The sequence below is a fragment of the Podarcis bocagei genome (assembly GCF_964188305.1).
Source record: "Podarcis bocagei genome assembly, chromosome: 4".
Classification (NCBI taxonomy): Eukaryota; Metazoa; Chordata; class Lepidosauria; order Squamata; family Lacertidae; genus Podarcis; species Podarcis bocagei.
The window spans coordinates 15,422,183-15,445,765 of NC_138128.1; positions in this window are offsets into that span (position 1 = coordinate 15,422,183).

Genomic DNA, 23,583 nt, shown 5'->3' on the forward strand with positions numbered 1-23,583 from the left:
GCAGGACAAGCAGGCGCAGCTATTCAAGTTCCTCGCTAATGACAAGGGAGCATAAAATGGGCTCCCAAGGACTATATTCAATGCATACCATCAAATGGGCTTTATTCCACAAAAACTTGTGCCACCAAAAAACAGTCTTTAAGGTGCCCCATGGCTTGCCCCTGTAAAAAGCCAGGCAACTTACAGTAACTGCAGCTAAGACTGCAATACCTTATGCTCTGCCACCAATACTTGTTTTCTTTAAAGAGGTGCCTGGCTATTGTCCATCTGTATTTGATGTACTTTCATCCACTCCTCCCCCCCTCAACCATTCAGAATTTGCCTACTACATGAATACTAGCCACTCACACCACATAGGATATTACTACCAACTTTGAAAGGAATTACTATGCCGGCTGCTTTCAAAACAAAACACCTGTGACCAATTTAGGTGCTGACCTCCTGTTGCTGGTTGGTCTTTTAAAAAGGTCACATCTGCAGATGATACCTGGAACACACCTGAAATTGTTTCCATACATTGAATGATCAATACTGAATGACACATATTTTGATCTTTTTTTTAATCAGACTATTTCTCAGAGCAGTCTTTGTTCCCGAGTCTCACATCTCTGGTCTACAGGAGAGAAGTTGGGGTGTTTTTCAGAAGGCACTCGAACCCCTCCTGCAAAATAATTGCTGCCTGGAGTTGCCCTAATGATTCAATCCTATACACACTTTCCTAAGAGTAAGCTCTGTTGAACTCAGTGGAGCTTGCTTCCCACTAGGGATAGTTAGGATTGGAATGTAAGGCATCTCCCGCTAAGCTCTTGCAGCCAGTTTTAGATTTATCAACATATGAGTGCCTTTCACTCACTGAAGAGCACAGTACTCTGGCTTCTCTGGGTTGCACTGTTATGTCTGACCCAGTGGTTAATGGCAAAAGAAGCTTATTATTCAAAATGCAGCCTTATCTGCCTCAAAAATAGCTCAGGGAAACTGGTTATTTTTGAACTTCGGATGCAAGTGAAAAGGGAATAGCCTGGAATAAATTATGCCAGCAGGTGGCGAACTTGAAAATAGCTCCCTGGGCTGCAATTTAATACAAAGTCTTCAGCTCTAGAAATAGATGACAGTTTTCCCTGGAAATACTGAGTTGCGCTCATCCTCAAAATACTTATTTTCCCACTACCACCAGCAGGGCAGCTGATCTAGAAATGCGATTGGTTGATTTTGAAATAGACATTCAAGAGTCAAAACAAAGGTGACACTAGAGATTCATCACCATATCTGCAGATTTTTGTCTTTTAAAGTGGCTGAATGCAAGGGGAGGGAGGTCTCCAATTTTGATCAGAACAGCCGTGTCCGGGTTAACCAGCCCCACACTGATTTCTTGATTGACATTTTCCTTCCCCCTCCCATCCCCAAAAAGATGCAAGTAACTTTATTGTGCCTATATGTTAAAGCCCCAGGGCTAATACCAAAATCTGGGGCAAGGGCAACTTAGGATCAGGAAAACAGCACAGCCAGGAAATCTGCATCTATGAGGGTTAATGGTGCATTTAAACGTACCGTATGTTTCGCTCTATAAGACGCACCAGACCATAAGACACACCTAGTTTTTGGAGGAGGAAAACAAGAAAAAACAATATTCTGAATCTCAGAAGCCAGAACAGCAAGAGGGATTGCTGTGCAGTGAAAGCTGCAATCCCTCTTGCTGTTCTGGCTTCTGGGATAGCTGCGCAGCCTGCATTCCCTCCATAAGACGCACACACATTTCCCCTTACTTTTTAGGAGGGAAACAGTGAGTCTTCTAGAGCAAAAAAATACGGTATATGTTGGTGCAGATAACACGCCAAAATGCATTATATATTAGGGGAATTCGCTTTGCCCAAGAAAGGCATATTGGGTAAAATTGCATACCAGAATGTGTATTCATGAGAAATTTGCACTGAAATGCACTGAATTTTAACCAGGACTATTTTTTAGAAAGATACAATCTGATGTGAAAATGTGGAGAACTGAACTAAAGGTTGGAAAAAAGGGAAACTGAGAAAATCCAAAACTGGCAGGGCTGTGCATGGCCCTCCTGGTTCAATTCAGGGCCTGATTTGGCACTTTGGGGTTTTGCACAGTGTTTATTAGGGCGCAGAAGCGCCCAATCTGCTTGCCTGCATCTCCTCCTCAAGACTGCTCACCCCTTTTGACAGCCCCAGGTTGCGCTGGGAGGACCCAATCTGTCCTGAGGCTATTTCTCAATCCACTCCAGCTGAACCCTAGGTCAACCAAAATTGGCCCAATTTGGTTTGGTTTTGGATCCGGTATTTTGGCCCTAGAAATTGAGATTTCACCATCCCTGGTCTTGAACCCACATAACTAAACTGCTGACTTCCCTCAGATCCGGCAAATGACCCTGTCCCACTACCAGTATTGATTTAAGACTCGGCTGCAGGAGAGGAGGCAGTTGAATGGGAATCCTTGGAATAGTGAATTTGTGGTGGTTAGTTGATGTGATGTATATACACCAGGAAAGCACAGCCTGGTTTCTATGTTGTTATTTCTAACATGCTCAAAGTAACAGCAGCCATAACAACATCAGCCACAACAGCAAGACATCATTCAAAAACCTAGTCAGAAAATCACAAAACTCAGCACTTACGTCTTTTTAGAAAGTTAGAGTATCAGACTTGGAATTGGGAAACCAGGGTTCAAATCTGCCTCTTGGTCCGGAAACTCACGGTGTGTCTTTCGGCCAGTCACTGCCTCTCAGCCATGGTCCCCCCCCCAAAGAATCATGGGCACAGTAGTATGCTAAGGGTACTGGGAACTGTTAGGAGACCACTATTCCTCTCACAGAACTACAGTTCCCAGAGTTCTCTAGGAGGAAGGATTGGCTGCTAAACCAGTTTAAGTCTGTAGGGCAGAGCTGGCCCACTTATGAGGTGGGGTGAAGCACTCTCCACAGGCAGTGAAAGTGCAAGAGGCGATGTCCTACCCACGCCACCACTTCCTGGGGTGGAGAAGATGAGCGGCAAGGGCTTGCAAAATGCCACCCTCTCGCCAAGTATGGCGTGTGGCATCTCCACGATGGCGCAAAGATGTATTCTTAATTGCTTGCATAAACGATGGAAAAGAAAAGTTCTCAGCAGGCATTTAAAAGTTGAAACAGAAGGCATTTGCTTGAGTTGCAGAAGCTTTGGCAGACATGAAGCTAGGGTTGCCATATTTTAAAAAGTGACAATCCAGACACCAAAGTTGTTGAGCTTTTTCCTTTTTTTGCAAAATCACCCCAAAAAAGAGTTTTGGAGCTTTTTGAAAAGAAATTTGCCCCTCCAAAATGGGTTCCACACGTCCAGGTTTTCCCAGACATGGGGAATTCCCCCCTGGACGCAATTTGCGTGGCCAAATCCTGGACATATGGCAGCCCCACATGGAGCTGAGCTTTATCCCTTAGCCCAGTGGTTCCCAATTAGCAAATTACTCAGGACCTTCTATTTTTCAAAAGCCAAGCCACGGAGCCCCTACTTTCAAAAATATTGGTAACACTATGGTAGTTACCTGTGCAAAGCAATTTTTGGAAGAAAATGTGGGGTAGGGCCTAATACGCAAAGGATTTTAGGTATACTAAATAAAAGACCAAGAAATTTGTGATATTACCACACAAAAATGCCAAAGATGTAGTTGGGGGAAGAGAGAAATTTAATTCCCTGTGCAATTAACAAGATAAGTGAGTCCCCTAGCAGGGGATGATGCTGCAGACCCCCTGGGCGCGTGCCGCGGACCCCCAGGGGTGTTCCGACCCCTAATTGGGAACCCCCCCCCCTTAGCCAATTGTTCCAGATCAAAAGCACAGCTGCGGTAGGCCAGCCGAAAAGTTGGTAACCTAACTATTTGTTGTTGTTTAGTCGTGTCCGACTCTTCGTGACCCCATGGACCAGAGAACGCCAGGCACTCCTGTCTTCCACTGCCTCCTGCAGTTTGGTCAAACTCATGCTGGTAGCTTCAAGAACACTGTCCAACCATCTCATCCTCTGCCATCCCCTTCTCCTTGTGCCCTCCATCTTTCCCAACATCAGGGTCTTTTCCAGGGAGTCTTCTCTTCTCATGAGGTGGCCAAAGTATTGGAGCCTCAGCTTCACGATCTGTCCTTCCAGTGAGCACTCAGGGCTGATTTCCTTCAGAATGGATAGGTTTGATCTTCTTGCAATCCATGGGACTCTCAAGAGTCTCCTCCAGCACCATAATTCAAAAGCATCAATTCTTCGGCGATCAGCCTTCTTTATGGTCCAGCTCTCCTCATGGATCACTGCCTTGCCGTGGCGAAGGGGCTTGAATAACCCAGAGAAGCTATGAGCTATGCCGTGCAGGGCCACCCAAGATGGACAGGTCATAGTGGATAGTTTTGACCAAACGTGATCCACCTGGAGCAGGAACCGGCAAGCCACTCCAGTATCCCTGCCAAGAAAACTCCATGGACAAAGACAACCTAACTATAGAGAGGGTGTTTATGCATCTTGACCTGCTTGCAGAAATGGTTTGTACAATGCAAGCAAGGCCTTTCGAAACTTTGTGTTTACAAATGTCTGTAAACAATGACCCGCCACGACTGCCTGAGTCTTGAATAACAAGCTTCTTGGGAAACATTTGTCACATCTGCACTTTGCATTTAAAGCGGTATCATACCACTTTAAGCAGTCTTCATGGCTTCCCTGCAAGAATCCTGGGAACTGCATTTGATTAAAGGTGCTGAGAGTTCTTTGGAGACTCCTATTTCCAGCACAGAGCTACAATTCTCAGGGCTCCACTTCACACAGCGCATAGTCAAACTAGAGAATTGACCCCCCCACCCCCCAGAAGGCAATGATGGCCCCCAACTTGGGGCTTAAAAAAAAAAGGTTTAGGCAAATTCATGGAGGAGAGGGTTACCAGAAAACAGGCCATTACTTGTAACAGCCCCCCCCCCAATTCTAAGGTGTCAAATCAATAGAATAAATGTTCAAAATACCTGAGAAATGGGAGCAGCTGGAAGGCGTGGCCCATAACTTTTGCCAGCTTTTTAAATTTTCCTTGGTGGGAGTCCTGTGGCCTTCAACAGCTGTGCAACAAGCAGAACTTCAGCTGCCAAAGTTCTCAGCTGACCTAAATTCTGCTGTTTGAACAAAACTGCTGAGCAAACCCTGCATACGCTGACAACAGGTTTCGATAAGTAAACAATGATGCCTTTGCTCAAAAGTCAAGCCGAGATGTTTTGCTGCCTGAAGTGTTTCTCAAACGATGTTCTCCAATAGGACCGTGACTTGGAATAGAAAAAAATAATAATTGCTTCACAGTTCGGACACCAGTTCCTGCCTACCCCACTCGTCTTGCTGCTGCCTGGAACAAACCATAGATTTGCTTCATCTGGCTCAACCCTCTGTTCAAGTTCAGGGAATCCAGAGGCAGAGCATTGTCAACAGAGAGCTCTCCCACCCAGTGGTGACTGGTGGCACTGGTAGGGCAGAAAGCAGGGAGCCTGCCAGCAGGTGGCACCAGAGAGAACTAATTCAAGTTTTGTCCCCATTTGTTCCACCAAGGCAACACAAAGTTACAAAAGAAGGTGACAGGCAGTGTCACCTGCTAGAGCAGTGTTTCCCAACCGGGGGCCATGGGGGCCCAAGGATATTCACAGGGGGCCACAGGTGAAAAAATGGGGGGCCACAGCTCAAGGCTCAGGGGCCACAGAGGGAAGTGAGAAGTGAAGGGAGGGAGCAATTTTTAAAAATAAAAAAATCCTGATTTGCCGGCTATCCGCTTGGCCAGTACCAAGCGGGTAAGGGGGTGGCCCACCATGGCCTAACACTCCTTTTTTTTAAAAAAAAGATATTTATTGCAAATTTTAAACAAAAAACAAACCACCAAACATATATAATACCATCACCATACAACAAACAGAGAAAAACAAAAAAAATTGGAAGGTAGACATAGCATGAAAAGAAAAAAATACAAACAAAAAACAGTTATTTCATAAATCATATTTTCATAATCTTTGGACTTCCTCACATCACCCTTTCCTGCGTTCTCAATCATATAGTTATAGACAGCAATTTATTACCTTATTTCAGTTCTTATTTTGCAATTCTCAAATATTATGTCCCAAATTTTAAATAATTTTATCATATATTGGGTTGCTTAGCTTAAACATAATATTACTTCAAATTTCATCATTTTCTTAAGCATCACTTATTCTCCTAGATCTTACAACTAAATTGCTGACGCCATGTTACTTTCTATCGTGCATTCTCTTAACATTCATACAGCTTATAATGTTTTTGTAGATAGTCTTTAAATTTTTTCCAGTCCTCTTCCATCGTCTCGTCTCCCAGGTCTCGAATTCTGCCAGTCATTTCAGCCAGCTCCATGTAGTCTATCAGTTGCGTCTGCCATTCTTCCAGAGTGGACAAATCCTGTGTCTTCCAGTGCTTTGCGATGAGTATTCTTGCTGCTGTTGTTGCGTACATAAAGAAAGTTCTATCCTTCTTTAACACCCCTTGGCCGACAATGCCCAAAAGGAAGGCCTCTGGTTTCTTAAGGAAGGTATACTTAAATACCTTTTTTAACTCATTATAGATCATTTCCCAGAAAGCCTTAACCTTTGGGCATGTCCACCAGAGGTGAAAGAATGTTCCTTCAGTTCCCTTGCATTTCCAACATTTATTGTCGGGCAAATGATATATTTTTGCAAGCTTGACTGGGGTCATGTACCACCTGTATATCATTTTCATAATGTTTTCTTTCAGGGCATTGCATGCCGTGAACCTCACTCCGGTGGTCCATAACTTTTCCCAGTCAGCAAACATAATATTGTGCCCAATGTCCTGTGCCCATTTTATCATAGCAGATTTAACCGTTTCATCCTGAGTATTCCATTTCAACAGCAAGTTGTACATTTTTGAAAGTACCTTAGTCTTAGGTTCTAACAATTCTGTTTCTAGTTTCGATTTTTCCACCTGGAAACCTGTTTTTTTATCCAAATTAAAGACCTCCCTGATCTGAGCATAATGTAACCAATCTCACACTTTATCCTTTAATTTCTCAAAACTCTGCAGTCTCCAAGTATCATAGAATCATAGAATCATAGAATCATAGAGTTGGAAGAGACCACAAGGGCCATCGAGTCCAACCCCCTGCCAAGCAGGAAACACCATCAGAGCACTCCTGACATATGGTTGTCAAGCCTCTGCTTAAAGACCTCCAAAGTAGGAGACTCCACCACACTCCTTGGCAGCAAATTCCACTGTCGAACAGCTCTTACTGTCAGGAAGTTCTTCCTAATGTTTAGGTGGAATCTTCTTTCTTGTAGTTTGGATCCATTGCTCCGTGTCCGCTTCTCTGGAGCAGCAGAAAACAACCTTTCTCCCTCCTCTATGTGACATCCTTTTATATATTTGAACATGGCTATCATATCACCCCTTAACCTCCTCTTCTCCAGGCTAAACATGCCCAGCTCCCTTAGCCGTTCCTCATAAGGCATCGTTTCCAGGCCTTTGACCATTTTGGTTGCCCTCCTCTGGACACGTTCCAGTTTGTCAGTGTCCTTCTTGAATTGTGGTGCCCAGAACTGGACACAGTACTCCAGGTGTGGTCTGACCAGAGCAGAATACAGTGGCACTATTACTTCCCTTGATCTAGATGCTATACTCCTATTGATGCAGCCCAGAATTGCATTGGCTTTTTTAGCTGCCGCGTCACACTGTTGGCTCATGTCAAGTTTGTGGTCAACCAAGACTCCTAGATCCTTTTCACATGTACTGCTCTCAAGCCAGGTGTCACCCATCTTGTATTTGTGCCTCTCATTTTTTTTGCCCAAGTGCAATACTTTACATTTCTCCCTGTTAAAATTCATTTTGTTTATTTTTGCCCAGTTCTCTAATCTGTCAAGGTCGTTTTGAAGTGTGATCCTGTCCTCTGGGGTGTTAGCCACCCCTCCCAGTTTGGTGTCATCTGCAAATTTGATCAGGATGCCCTTGAGTCCATCATCCAAGTCGTTGATAAAGATGTTAAATAAGACCGGGCCCAAGACAGAACCCTGTGGCACCCCACTAGTCACTCTTCTCCAGGATGAAGAGGAACCATTGATGAGCACCCTTTGGGTTCGGTCAGTCAGCCAGTTACAAATCCACTGAGTGGTAGCAGAGTCAAGACCGCATTTTACCAGCTTCTTTACAAGAATATTATGGGGCACCTTGTCAAATGCCTTACTGAAATCAAGGTAGGCTATATCCACTGAGTTCCCTTCATCTACCAGGCTTGTAATTCTGTCAAAAAATGAGATCAGGTTAGTCTGACATGACTTATTTTTCAGAAATCCATGCTGACTATTGGTGATCACAGCATTCCTTTCTAGGTGCTCACAGACTGTTTGCTTAATGATCTGCTCCAGAATCTTCCCTGCTATTGATGTCAGACTGACTGGGCGGTAATTATTTGGGTCCTCTCTTTTCCCCTTTTTGAAAATAGGGACAACATTTGCCCTCCTCCAGTCTGCCGGGACTTCGCCTGTTCTCCAGGATTTCTCGAAGATGACTGCCAGTGGTTCTGAGATCACATCTGCCAGTTCTTTTAATACTCTTGGATGCAGTTCATCTGGCCCTGGAGACCTGAATACATCTAAACTAGCCAAATATTCTTGTACTGTCTCCTTAGTTATTCTGGGCTGTGTTTCCTTTGCTGAATCATTTGCTCCAAATTCTTCAGGTCGGGCATTGTTTTCTTTATCGGAGAAGACTGAGGCAAAGAAGGCATTGAGGAGTTCAGCCCTTTCTGTGTCCCCTGTTTGCATTTCACCATCTTCTCCTCTGAGTGACCCCACTGTTTCTTTGTTCTTCCTTTTGCTACGAACATACCCATAAAAGCCTTTTTTGTTGCTTTTAACCTCTCTAGCAAGCCTGAGTTCATTCTGTGCTTTAGCTTTTCTGACTTTGTGTCTACACGTGCTGGCTATTTGTTTGAATTCCTCTTTGGTGGTTTCCCCCCTTTTCCATTTTTTGTACACATCCTTTTTTAATCTTAATTCAGTTAAAAGTTCTTTAGATAGCCACCCTGGCTTCTTTAGGCACCTTCCATGTTTCCGTCTCATTGGTATTGCCTGACGTTGTGCTTTTACTATCTCCCTCTTAACAAACTCCCAGCCATCATGAACTCCCTTTCCTTTTAGTATTGCTGTCCATGGGATCTCACCCAGCACTTCCCTAAGTTTTATGAAGTCGGCTTTCTTAAAGTCAAGAAATTGAGTCCTAGTCTGCTTGGCTGCTCCTTTCCGCTGTATAGTAAACTTCAGAAGAGCATGATCACTCGCGCCTAATGATCCTTCCACTTCTACCCCACTAACCAGGTCATCAACATTGGTTAGGACCAGATCTAAAATGGCTGTTCCTCTTGTTGCTTCTCCCACTTTCTGGACAATGAAGTTGTCTGCAAGGCCAGTGAGGAATCTGTTTGACCTTATGCTCTTGGCTGAGTTTGACGTCCAACAAATATCCGGGTAATTGAAGTCCCCCATTACTACTATCTCCCTTCCTTTTGCATGCTTGGCCATCTGTTCCAGGAAGGCATCATCTATGTCCTCCGTTTGGCTTGGGGATCTATAGTAAACTCCCACAATGAGGTCTCTGTTATTCTTCTCTCCCTTAATTTTGACCCAAATGCTCTCACATTGGCTTTGAGGTTCTAAATCTTGGATCTCTTCACAGGTATACACATCCCTGACATATAACGCCACTCCTCCTCCTTTCTTGTCTGGTCTGTTTCTCTGAAATAGATTGTATCCCCCCATTATTACATTCCAATCGTGGGACTTATCCCACCAGGTTTCAGTGATGCCTATTATGTCATATTTAGTTTGCTGTACCAAGAGCTCAAGCTCATCTCGTTTATTTCCCATGCTTTGCGCATTAGTGTACAGACATTGAAGTCCATTAATCATTCCCCCGTGTCTCTTATTTAAGGATTTTTTCCTCCCACCACTAGGTCCGCGTGCTGTTTGCTCCATTTGGTCTATGACATTTGGATGATCATCTTCATTAATTGATAGACTCCTACCTTCAGGAGCACTGTCTCCCTCCCCCACATTAGTCAGTTTAAAGCCCTCCTGATGAGGTTTCTGAGATTTTGGGCAAAAACATTCCTCCCAACCGTTGTGAGGTGCAGCCCATCACTTGCCAGAAGTCCATCTTCAAGAAACTGCAGTCCGTGATCTAAGAATCCAAACCGTTCCTGTTTACACCATTTGCGAAGCCAGCTGTTCACTTCCACTATTTTCCCCTCTCTCCCTGGGCCACGTCGTTCAACTGGGAGGACAGACGAGATGACAATTTGTGCATTTAGTTGCTTCAATTTCCTGCCGAGAGCCTCGTAGTCTCTTTTGATCTTCTGGAGGCTATTGCTTGCAGTGTCATTGGTTCCCACATGAACCAAGAGGAAGGGGTATTTGTCAGTGGGTTTTATGATTCCTTGCAGTCGTTCAGTTACATCTTGGATCTTAGCCCCGGGGAGACAGCACACTTCCCGAGACATCTTGTCAGGCCCACAGATCACTGCTTCTGTTCCCCTCAGTAGGGAATCCCCTATCACCACTACACGCCTCCTCTTGGGTTTGGTCGGGGTTCTTCCGTGAGCTGTCCGTTCCAAGGTCGCCTGCACATTCCCTGAGGACTGACTTTGCTGCTCGTCTTCATATACCTGATCGACTGTAATGAGGGAGAGATCCTCAAATGGAGTCTGCTCTTCGTCTTCCATGCTAGGGGAGAGGACCTCAAAGCGATTGTGTATTTCTAAACAATCAGAGTGAACCCTGGGCCTCCTACTTCTTTGAGTCACGTTTCTCCATATATCTGGCTCCTGTGTTGATGAACTAGCCTCCTTCTCAGGGGAGTCCCCTGTCTCCTCCTTGGTGGGGACGGTGTGCTCTGTTGCTTCCAAGAAGAGCTCCAGCTCTCTAATTCTTTGGAGCGTAGCTACACGTTCCTCCAGTTGCTGGACTTTGTCTTTTAAAAGGGCAATCAACATGCAATTGCTGCAGGTGAAGCTGCCTGCAACCTTTGGCAAGATGGCAAACATTGCGCAGGAATCGCAGGCGACTGCAGCTGTTCCCTCCCCTTCCATCTTGAGATCGTGTTGTTGGGGGTGGCTACAGAGGTCCTCCATCATAAAAAGCTTGAAGACAGGACAAATAACTTCGCCCACACAAAAAAAAACAAACCTAGGTCTCCCCCAACAAACGTTTGAGACTAGCTCCCCTAAATCTAAAAGATGGATATAACTGCTCCTCCCACAGCTAATCCCCTGCCTCAACAGAAACCCTGCCCCCTCTGACCTTTACACAGGGAAAACAGCTAATCAGCCACAAGAAATACACACACACAAGAAAACCCTTTTTGCTCCTTCTTCAACTGCTGCCCTATCTCCTTCTCTTTCTAGTATTTCCCAATATTTCGGCCATTTGGCCTCCATATTGAGTCTTTTCTGAGCCTTGGCTTCCATTGGTGACAGCCACCTTGGAGTCTTATTTTCTAATAAGTCTTTGTATTTTGTCCAGACATTAAACACTGCTTTCCTGACAATATGGTTCTTAAAAGCCTTATGGATTTTTACCTTGTCGTACCACAAATATGCATGCCATCCAAAAGCATTGTTAAACCCTTCCAGATCCAGGACATCAGTGTTCTCAAGAAGAAGCCAATCTTTCAGCCAGCAGAAAGCTGCAGATTCATAATACAGCCTCAAATCTGGCAGGGCAAACCCCCCTCTCTCCTTAGCATCAGTTAGTATTTTAAATTTTATTCGGGGCTTTTTGCCCTGCCAGACAAATTTAGAGATGTCTCTCTGCCATTTCCCAAAACATTCCACCCTGTCCACAATCTGTAGGGTCTGAAACAGAAACAGCATTTTTGGCAATACATTCATCTTTATCGCAGCAATTCGGCCCAACAAGGAAAGTTTCAATCTTGACCAGCTTTCTAAATCCTTTTTAATTTCTGACCAACACTTTTCGTAATTGTCCTTAAATAGATTCAAGTTTTTAGCAGTCATATTTACCCCTAGGTATTTCACCTTCTTGAAGGGACGCAGGTGGCGCTGTGGGTTAAAGCCTCAGCGCCTAGGGCTTGCCGATCGAAAGGTTGGCGGTTCGAATCCCTGCGGCGGGGTGCGCTCCCGCCGTTCGGTCCCAGCGCCTGCCAACCTAGCAGTTCGAAAGCACCTCCGGGTGCAAGTAGATAAATAGGGACCGCTTACCAGCGGGAAGGTAAACGGCGTTTCCGTGTGCGGCTCTGGTTCGCCAGAGCAGCGATGTCACGCTGGCCACGTGACCCGGAAGTGTCTTCGGACAGCGCTGGCCCACGGCCTCTTGAGTGAGATGGGCGCACAACCCTAGAGTCTGGCAAGACTGGCCCGCACGGGCAGGGGTACCTTTACCTTTTACCTTATTTCACCTTCTTAACCACTTTTAGATCTGTCTCTTTCTGAAACCTTTCTGATTCCACAGTTGTCAAATTTTTTTCCAAAACCTTGGTCTTTTGCTTGTTTAGTTTAAATTCCGCCACCCGACCAAACTCATTAATCAATTCTAAAACCCTTTTCGTACTAGATTCTGGCTCCTGTAATGTCAAAACCAGGTCATCTGCAAAAGCTTTAAGTTTGTACTGTTTGGCTCCGACCTGAATCCCTTCAACCAACCGGTCCCCTCTAATCATGTTCAGGAGCACCTCCAGGACTGAAATAAATAACAAAGGGGAGATAGGGCAACCTTGTCGTGTTCCTTTCTCAATCTTGAACTCATCTGTCACCACATTGTTAACTATCAATTTAGCTTTTTGTTCTGAATAGATTGCCTCTATACCATTTTCAAACCCCTGTCCCACTCCCATCCCTTCCAAATTCTTCTTCATGAACTTCCATGAAATATTGTCAAAGGCCTTCTCCGCATCTATAAAAATCAACACTGCTTTTGTATTGATATTTGTTTGCAGAAGTTCCAAAATGTCAATAATGTTCCTAGTGTTGTCAAACAGATGTCTACCAGGGAGAAAACCTGCCTGATCTTTATGAATTACTTCATTTAACACTTTTTTTAAGTCTACTTGCCAAAATATCTGCAAAAAATTTGTAATCCACGTTCAGGAGCGAGATGGGACGGTAGTTCTTAAGTTGTGTCTTTTCAGTTTCTAATTTGGGTATCAATGTGATGAAAGCTTCTTTCCACTATTCCGGTGCCTTCTTCCCCTCCATAATCTCATTGCAAACCTCCATTAATGGTTGTAACACTCCTTTTTAAAAAATAAAAAATAAAAAATTCAAAACCAAAAAAAACAAACAAACATCAAATTCAAAATCATATTCATTTTCTAACATAAGCCTATTACATAGATTACCTAAATTAAAATATATCTAATTGCTCTAGGCTTCCCTTTTCTATATGTAAATACAACGCAATTAACAAATTATATTATAAATGATATTATAGGTTCCCATATACCCCCCACTCCCCTTCACCCATGTGTGATCTCAATATCTTACTTCTTTCATCTTGTTGTGTTGTTATAATTTAATAATTATTCAAATGATTCTATTATTATTTTCTTACCCCTGCACTTTTTACACATTCTCTATTAATATTTCAATTCCGGAACCATATTTTTTCATGTATTCCTTCACTCCATCCCAGTCTCTAATTATTCTCTGATTTGAGTGGCCTCTAATAATTGCCGTCAATTTTGCCATTTCCACAAACTTGCGGTTTGTTTTGCCATTCTAATAGTGATGGGATTTTCTCCCCCTTCCAGTTTTTCGCAAGCAATATTCTGGCAGCTGCTGTTTTCTTGTCTTTGGGGGTGTCATTAGATATTAGGCAGGGGCTAACACTCCTTTTTGCCACCTTTGGAGCACTCTGGATTCTTTCCAGCAGGAGAGGGCGATCGCTGAGGCTCCTGCTTTGACCAGTAGGGCCCACTACCCAGAACCCTCAGGTCAGCTAAGTGCAGGGTTGGGGTGGCAATGGGTACGGCTGGGCAAGTCAGAGCTGCTTGTTGCTGCTGCCAGTGCTGGGCCCGGAGGCAGCCTGCAAGGCGCAGGGTGCAATCCACCCCAGCGCCTAGAGGATCAGGGCCTTTGAATGTTGCCAAGGGGCGCAGGGGAAGCCTTGGCCCGGCTCTGCAAGGCACAGGGTGAGATCCAGCCCAGCGCCTAGCCAAGCGGGGTCGTCTGGTGCTGCTGACTTGCATCTCGCAAATAACTGTCTGCTCAGAAGAAAGCTGCACTGAGTTCAGTGGGCCTTACTCCCAGGTAAGGGTGTGTGGGGCTATAGTGTTTTATCTAGGCAGCTAGGTCTCCTCCGGATGACAAGATCTTTTTGCACCATGTCAGTGAGGACCACTTCTTTTTGAAAATTCTCCCCTATATACAGAGCTCACTCTGTGCCTTTTGGACTGCATCTGTAGGTTTTACCCCTCTGTGTCAAATAACTGGGGTCAAATAAGTGTTGTTTACTTTTTATAATACAGTGGTGCCCCGCAAGACGAATGCCTCGCAAGACGGAAAATTCGCTAGACGAAAGAGTTTTCCGTTTTGGAGGTGCTTCGCAAAACGAATCTCCTATGGGCTTGCTTCGCAAGACGAAAATGTCTTGCGAGTTCCTGCGGGTTTTTTTCCCTCCCCCCCTTTTTCTAAGCCGCTAAGCTGCTTATCAGCTGATGCGATAAGCTGATAAGCCGCTAAAAGCCGCTAATAGCGCTAATAGCGCTAATCCTCTAATCAGTCAATGGGCTTGCTTCGCAAGACAAAAAAACCGCTAGACAAAGAGAATCACAGAACGGATTCTTTTCATCTTGCGAGGCACCACTGTACATGGAAGATGGATCTCCCTCGGGAGGTTCTGGACTCTCCTTCAAGCTTTTGTTGGGGGGGAAGAAACTCGGATTTGTATTGATTTTTACTTATTGGGGGGCAGCTGCCCCTCCTGACACCCCTAAGCTATGCCCTGAGGGGGGGGGCACAGGAAGCAAACAAGGTCGGAAGGGGGCCACAGTCGGAAAAAGGTTGGGAAACACTGTGCTAGAGAGGTTGTAAGTAGCAAAGCAGGCAAGTGGTTGGAGGTACTTTCTGGCTGGTGGGGCAATATTTTAGGACCCACCCTATTCTAGTTGTAAATGGTTTTCATTTGCATTCCTTATGGTGAAAGACAGGTAAGAAATATGATACATAGCCATAACATTTACTAAGGGGGAAAAGTCCCTCTTAAGTTCAATGGGACTGTTTTCCAGATAGCTGTGTGTGTAGAATTGCCATTTAAGACATATTATTACGTTAGTCAAAGATTATAACAGGCTTAACAACTCTTCTAACAAGAATGGTAGGTTTTCCCTGCAGACATGCTATTTCCTTAAAGCACCCACCAAATCAGTGGTTGTTTTTTTTCTGGTGGCTCTCAAGGGTACACAGTACCGGCACCTTTTTCTGGAAGAAAAGTAATGCACAAAATTACATTGTATTTCTCCTTGGTCAAAGCGCATGGTGTCTACAGCTTGCAAAAAAAAAAAAAAAAGGAAAAGCAAGGTAAACATATCACTGCCAAATTACCAGCAGATAGCCTGCTGTGCTTTTGTGCCTTTAACATAGGGTGGGCAAAGGCAAAAGAGGACGGGGCTATTGCACTTTTAATTGGTGTGTGGAAGATCAGAGACTGCTGACATTTCCATTTCTCCACCATTATTAAAAGTTGCAGAGGTCTTGTTCTCTGTTTCTCACCTGCTGCAGCCCAAGTTGCAGAAATGAACAGGTGGAGCTTTTGAGGACATTGACCCAAAAACATGATTACTGGCTAGTTTCTCCAGATACAGAGGTCAGCTGAAGACTTGATAACTGACTATAAAAAGGGTGTTTACATGTCTGGATCTGGTTGCAGAAATGCTTTATGTAATGCAAGCAAGTTCTTTCAAAATGCCATGTTTACAAAGGGCTGTAAACAATGCCCAGGCACGAAGGCTTCAGAAACTGTAATCAAGGAAGCGGAGCGTTTAAAAACAAGCTTCATTGTAAATATAGCTTCATGTTTGGACTAAACTTTTTTAACCCTGGCAGAATTGCTTAGATCAGGGGTGCACAGCCTCAGACCCAGAGGCAGGCTTCCAGCTTCTCTATCTCGCCCTAGACTAGAAATTGGGGTCATTATTTCCCCCATCCTGCCCAGGCCAAATTGGGTAGGTGGGGCCACCCAGCTGTCAATCCCCTGGCATCACAATGATGCCAGGTCAGCCTTTTCTGCCGATACGGTTTGAAACCATAACATGCGGGGAAATGTACAGCCCCACAAAGCACTTTTTGAAATACTTCACTTGGCTGATTGTCGGGTACCCTGAAGCCTAGTGCAAAGTGCTTCAGGGGACAGGGGCGTCTTGCCCATAGAGGCAAGTGGCGTGGGGTGCCAGGGTGCCAAGTTCTGGAGGGCGCCAGGGAAGAGGCGGTGGCTGGACGCGGTGCCTCCTGGCATCAGCTCCCTGCCCTCGCCCGCCTCTCTGAAGCAGCGCCGTGCCCAGAGCCTCTGCCTCTTCCCCACCGGAGGAGCCACCCTCCAGCTGCTGCCCTCCTCCTCCAGCCCCGCAAAGCTGCCAGCAGCACCATAAAAAGGTTGACAACTGACAACTCTGGGAAATGGGGGTGGGGGCGCTGGAGGGATCTTTGCAGCACGGCGCCAGATAGACTTAAGACGGCCCTGTCAGGGGACCCCACAATCAGCCGACAGTCGGGTCTTGCAGAGTGCTAGAAAAAGGGGCTTTGCAAGTCCTGGCAATCAGCTGATTGTGGGGACTTGTGAAACACTTTGCCCAAGGCACCACTGCAGGTACCACTGATCAGCTGATTGACACTGTCTGCAAACCCTTTTCAACTGAGCCAAGGCTTGCCTCACATATAGGATGCCAGCTGACCAAAATGGCCAGGAGGTCCAATTGGAGAGGCCTGACAAGCCTATTTAGGTCCCATACCTGACTTAGACTGCACCCCCTGCCTACCCCACAAGCCTCTCTAGTCTTGCTCTGATTCCTCTTGCCTAGCTTGTCCCTGTGATAATGTCTCAAGCCAGCCTGGGTGGAGAGATCTGTTCATGTAAATCTATTACTCTCCCACTTTTCCTTCGGTCCTGTCTGTCACTGCCCTGCAGAAGGTTCTCTAGGAGGGAACGTGGCTCTTACTGCTAACGATTTCCTACCTTCAGCCCAGACCTTTTGAGGTGTCCAGCTTTCAAGTTCCAAAGCACAGGGACACCTTGGACTTGGAACGGTAAGGTTGCGTTCTCTTTACGAGGTCAGATAAGGAAACTTGGCAAAGGCACTTTGTTTATAACTAGGCCTTTAGTTTTTGGCCGACCGGTCAAAGTTGTTTGCTTGCAGAAGTGCTTGGGAAACTCCACCCATCAAGTTAGTGTTTATGTGCTTTCTGGTTCCACCTCTGAGGAACGGCGCACGGCACCAGTTTCTCTGAGAAAATAATACTCCCTTTCCTTCGAAGGCACCTTTTCTTTAAGCCCTCTTTTGTTTCTTTTGAGTCTTGCAGATCAAAACTTGCCTTGCACTGAAGCACATCATTTCCCATCAGTTGGATGTGTGCATATAGAACTAGGTCATCTGTTGATGTGACCTAATTTATTCAAGCTGTGAGTTCTTTGTGATCAGTTGCTGTTAACATCAGCACTTCACTGCGTGTTTATTTTGTAACTTGGGTCCAGATTGTAAGGATACAAAGGGTGGTCTCCTGCTGCTTTTTCACTAGGTGGGTATGAGGACCAGTAATGGTGATCTCCCTAATCCACAAACCACACTGCCCAAGTCTTAATCAACATGGTCTTCTCCAAATGTTGGACTCCAGCCCCATCACCCCTGACCATTGGCCATGCTGAATGGGGCTGGTCCTGCCCTGTGGAACTCCTTGCCTGTAGAGGTTTGGCATGAGCCATCCCTGCTCCCTCAGCTGTCGGGTGGTTAGAAAGACAAGGCCAGAGTTGGGAGTTGAGTTATGTGAGCTAGAAGCTGGACGCAAGACAGCTGGCTGGGCAGCTGAGAGACAGAGCCATTCCTGATTTCTCCTTGAATCCAAGGCTGTGGCTATGGGAGAAGCAAGATCCTTTTGGGGTACTAATGCTGTGAACCCCTCCATCACAGGCTCAGGTTGTATATGCATGAAAATAAACCATATATCATAAAGACACCACAGTCCTCAATCCAAGGAAACACGAACTCTGGGTAAGCACCTGGAACCGCTGGAATTTTGCACCTTTCAGAGATTGGCGTGTGTTATAGAAAAATCTAGGTCTTTTATATAGATATAGATATGTAATAAATGTTTATAAATGTAGCAAGCAAACACATATATAAATATATACACCACATGTCCAAAACCCACAGGAAAAGTCCTAAAGCCATTTTGACTCTTTCAGTCACCTCAAATATTTCTTTACAAGGTCGGAAGAAATGCAGAAACCTCCCCATTGTCTCTGTCTGTCCTCACAAAGCCTGCCACATTTAAGGTGTGAATAGGGTGATCCTGTGACCTGGCTCAGGAATTAAGTATTATCATTACAAAAGAATGTCCAGGCTCCTCAGGTAATCCAGTCAAGTGACCATTAACAGGTAACCTGGCAGGCAGGGTAAAAACAACACACTCAGATTTCTGTTGTAGACTGCCTTTTCTGTGACGTAGGTATGATGTATTTGGCGGGTGGTCTTGGGCTACACCCCTTCTGTGATGTATGTATGATGTTTCTGGGGGTAGTCTTGGACTCCAGGGCAGGCAATTTAAAATGTCTATATTAGGGTGGGCACACCTTTGTTCTGGGTCCTCCTCCTCTCTCCTGCATTGCAACAGTTAATAAAGATCAGGCTTACTAGCTGCTTTGCTTCTCAATATTCTCTGGTTGGTCTCTGTTTTTTTCTCCTACCGATAGAGAACCTACAATAGAACTCTATATGGGCTCTTGGGTACCCCATAAGGGAAAAGGAGCAGTTTTTTTTACTTATATCAGCATGCAACACCAACTATAAAAAGACCCTCTCTCTGCTTTTATATGTGAACAGGGTAAGCAAATTAACAAAATGCTTGTTGGCTATTTTCAATTTAGCTCTTTTGCAAGCATTAAGTACTCTCAGTTTTAAAAGTAAATTGCCATCCACAGCAAACAAAGAGGGCGCTGGTTTTTCCACCAATTGTTTCCCTGTGCAGCAAAACAATGCCAGCAGACTTAGGTTTCAGGTTCCCATAATCCTTCCATTAGTTTCACTTTTGCCTTGGCTAAATTGTGAGAGGTTTGGATGCCAAACACAGCTAGGAAAATAGTTAACACCCTTTTTTCTGCCAGTTGCCTTTCAAACTTTAGCTTACAAAGGATTTGAATGCTGCCAATGCTGGTTACCTTTAGCCTGTTTGTTTTGTGTTTTTAAAAATTAAGGACAGGCAAAAAAAAAAAAAGCTTGCTGTGAACATGTTAAGCGATGCTTTTCTGCCTAATTTGCCTAGACAAGCCCACACATTTGTGACCATTCACAGACTTTTCAGTGCAACTTGTTTACAGGGCTTTGAGCATAACCTACATTTTCAAGAAAACAAAGGTGGCTGAGCCCAGAAGGACTTTTGGACTCACACAAACTCCCTTCATGATTCCTTTCTGCCTTCCCCGTTTCCAGGCAAACCATCATTTCCCATTTTTCCAGAACTCAAAGCTATCATTTGTGCCTGTCATGAAAACCCAGTTTGGAAACCATAGTTTGATCCAGATTTCCAACTGTGGTGAGTTTTTTTTGAGGGGGAGGGGCAAAAGCTAACTACTATTTACTGGTTCAGATGAAACAGCAAATTATGGTTTGAATAGCTCAGTTGGTTAGAGCGTTGTGCTGATAACTTGCATATCTAAGTACTGATGCCATTTCCCCTGCACTGAGTGATTCCAGTGCAATCCACACACCTACTTTTCCGAGCACAATTCAAAGTGTTGGTGCTGACCTTTAAAGTCCTGAACGGCCTCAATCCAGTATACCTGAAGGAGCGTCTCCACCCCTATCATTCTGCCTGGACACTGAGGTCCAGCCCTGAGGGCCTTCTGGTGGTTCCCTCGCTGCGAGAAGCCAAGTTACAGGGAACCAGACAGAGGGCCTTCTTGGTAGTGGCACCCGCCCTGTGGAACGCCCTCCCACCAGATGTCAAAGAGAAAAACAACTACGAGACTTTTAGAAGACATCTGAAGGCAGCCCTGTTTAGAATCATAGAATCATAGAATCATAGAATCATAGAGTTGGAAGAGACCACAAGGGCCATCGAGTCCAACCCCCTGCCAAGCAGGAAACACCATCAGAGCACTCCTGACATATGGTTGTCAAGCCTCTGCTTAAAGACCTCCAAAGTAGGAGACTCCACCACACTCCTTGGCAGCAAATTCCACTGTCGAACAGCTCTTACTGTCAGGAAGTTCTTCCTAATGTTTAGGTGGAATCTTCTTTCTTGTAGTTTGGATCCATTGCTCCGTGTCCGCTTCTCTGGAGCAGCAGAAAACAACCTTTCTCCCTCCTCTATGTGACATCCTTTTATATATTTGAACATGGCTATCATATCACCCCTTAACCTCCTCTTCTCCAGGCTAAACATGCCCAGCTCCCTTAGCCGTTCCTCATAAGGCATCGTTTCCAGGCCTTTGACCATTTTGGTTGCCCTCCTCTGGACACGTTCCAGTTTGTCAGTGTCCTTCTTGAATTGTGGTGCCCAGAACTGGACACAGTACTCCAGGTGTGGTCTGACCAGAGCAGAATACAGTGGCACTATTACTTCCCTTGATCTAGATGCTATACTCCTATTGATGCAGCCCAGAATTGCATTGGCTTTTTTAGCTGCCGCGTCACACTGTTGGCTCATGTCAAGTTTGTGGTCAACCAAGACTCCTAGATCCTTTTCACATGTACTGCTCTCAAGCCAGGTGTCACCCATCTTGTATTTGTGCCTCTCATTTTTTTTGCCCAAGTGCAATACTTTACATTTCTCCCTGTTAAAATTCATCTTGTTTGTTTTGGCCCAGTTCTCTAATCTGTCAAGGTCGTTTTGAAGTGTGATCCTGTCCTCTGGGGTGTTAGCCACCCCTCCCAGTTTGGTGTCATCTGCAAATTTGATCAGGATGCCCTTGAGTCCATCATCCAAGTCGTTGATAAAGATGTTAAATAAGACCGGGCCCAAGACAGAACCCTGTGGCACCCCACTAGTCACTCTTCTCCAGGATGAAGAGGAACCATTGATGAGCACCCTTTGGGTTCGGTCAGTCAGCCAGTTACAAATCCACTGAGTGGTAGCAGAGTCAAGACCGCATTTTACCAGCTTCTTTACAAGAATATCATGGGGCACCTTGTCAAATGCCTTACTGAAATCAAGGTAGGCTATATCCACTGAGTTCCCTTCATCTACCAGGCTTGTAATTCTGTCAAAAAATGAGATCAGGTTAGTCTGACATGACTTATTTTTCAGAAATCCATGCTGACTATTGGTGATCACAGCATTCCTTTCTAGGTGCTCACAGACTGTTTGCTTAATGATCTGCTCCAGAATCTTCCCTGCTATTGATGTCAGACTGACTGGGCGGTAATTATTTGGGTCCTCTCTTTTCCCCTTTTTGAAAATAGGGACAACATTTGCCCTCCTCCAGTCTGCCGGGACTTCGCCTGTTCTCCAGGATTTCTCGAAGATGACTGCCAGTGGTTCTGAGATCACATCTGCCAGTTCTTTTAATACTCTTGGATGCAGTTCATCTGGCCCTGGAGACTTGAATACATCTAAACTAGCCAAATATTCTTGTACTGTCTCCTTAGTTATTCTGGGCTGTGTTTCCTTTGCTGAATCATTTGCTCCAAATTCTTCAGGTCGGGCATTGTTTTCTTTATCGGAGAAGACTGAGGCAAAGAAGGCATTGAGGAGTTCAGCCCTTTCTGTGTCCCCTGTTTGCATTTCACCATCTTCTCCTCTGAGTGACCCCACTGTTTCTTTGTTCTTCCTTTTGCTACGAACATACCCATAAAAGCCTTTTTTGTTGCTTTTAACCTCTCTAGCAAGCCTGAGTTCATTCTGTGCTTTAGCTTTTCTGACTTTGTGTCTACACGTGCTGGCTATTTGTTTGAATTCCTCTTTGGTGGTTTCCCCCCTTTTCCATTTTTTGTACACATCCTTTTTTAATCTTAATTCAGTTAAAAGTTCTTTAGATAGCCACCCCGGCTTCTTTAGGCACCTTCCATGTTTCCGTCTCATTGGTATTGCCTGACGTTGTGCTTTTACTATCTCCCTCTTAACAAACTCCCAGCCATCATGAACTCCCTTTCCTTTTAGTATTCCTGTCCATGGGATCTCACCCAGCACTTCCCTAAGTTTTATGAAGTCGGCTTTCTTAAAGTCAAGAAATTGAGTCCTAGTATGCTTGGCTGCTCCTTTCCGCTGTATAGTAAACTTCAGAAGAGCATGATCACTCGCGCCTAATGATCCTTCCACTTCTACCCCACTAACCAGGTCATCAACATTGGTTAGGACCAGATCTAAAATGGCTGTTCCTCTTGTTGCTTCTCCCACTTTCTGGACAATGAAGTTGTCTGCAAGGCCAGTGAGGAATCTGTTTGACCTTATGCTCTTGGCTGAGTTTGACGCCCAACAAATATCCGGGTAATTGAAGTCCCCCATTACTACTATCTCCCTTCCTTTTGCATGCTTGGCCATCTGTTCCAGGAAGGCATCATCTATGTCCTCCGTTTGGCTTGGGGGTCTATAGTAAACTCCCACAATGAGGTCTCTGTTATTCTTCTCTCCCTTAATTTTGACCCAAATGCTCTCACTTTGGCTTTGAGGTTCTAAATCTTGGATCTCTTCACAGGTATACACATCCCTGACATATAACGCCACTCCTCCTCCTTTCTTGTCTGGTCTGTTTCTCTGAAATAGATTGTATCCCCCCATTATTACATTCCAATCGTGGGACTTATCCCACCAGGTTTCAGTGATGCCTATTATGTCATATTTAGTTTGCTGTACCAAGAGCTCAAGCTCATCTTGTTTATTTCCCATGCTTTGCGCATTAGTGTACAGACATTGAAGTCCATTAATCATTCCCCCGTGTCTCTTATTTAAGGATTTTTTCCTCCCACCACTAGGTCTGCGTGCTGTTTGCTCCATTTGGTCTATGACATTTGGATGATCATCTTCATTAATTGATAGACTCCTACCTTCAGGAGCACTGTCTCCCTCCCCCACATTAGTCAGTTTAAAGCCCTCCTGATGAGGTTTCTGAGATTTTTGGCAAAAACATTCCTCCCAACCGTTGTGAGGTGCAGCCCATCACTTGCCAGAAGTCCATCTTCAAGAAACTGCAGTCCGTGATCTAAGAATCCAAACCGTTCCTGTTTACACCATTTGCGAAGCCAGCTGTTCACTTCCACTATTTTCCCCTCTCTCCCTGGGCCACGTCGTTCAACTGGGAGGACAGACGAGATGACAATTTGTGCATTTAGTTGCTTCAATTTCCTGCCGAGAGCCTCGTAGTCTCTTTTGATCTTCTGGAGGCTATTGCTTGCA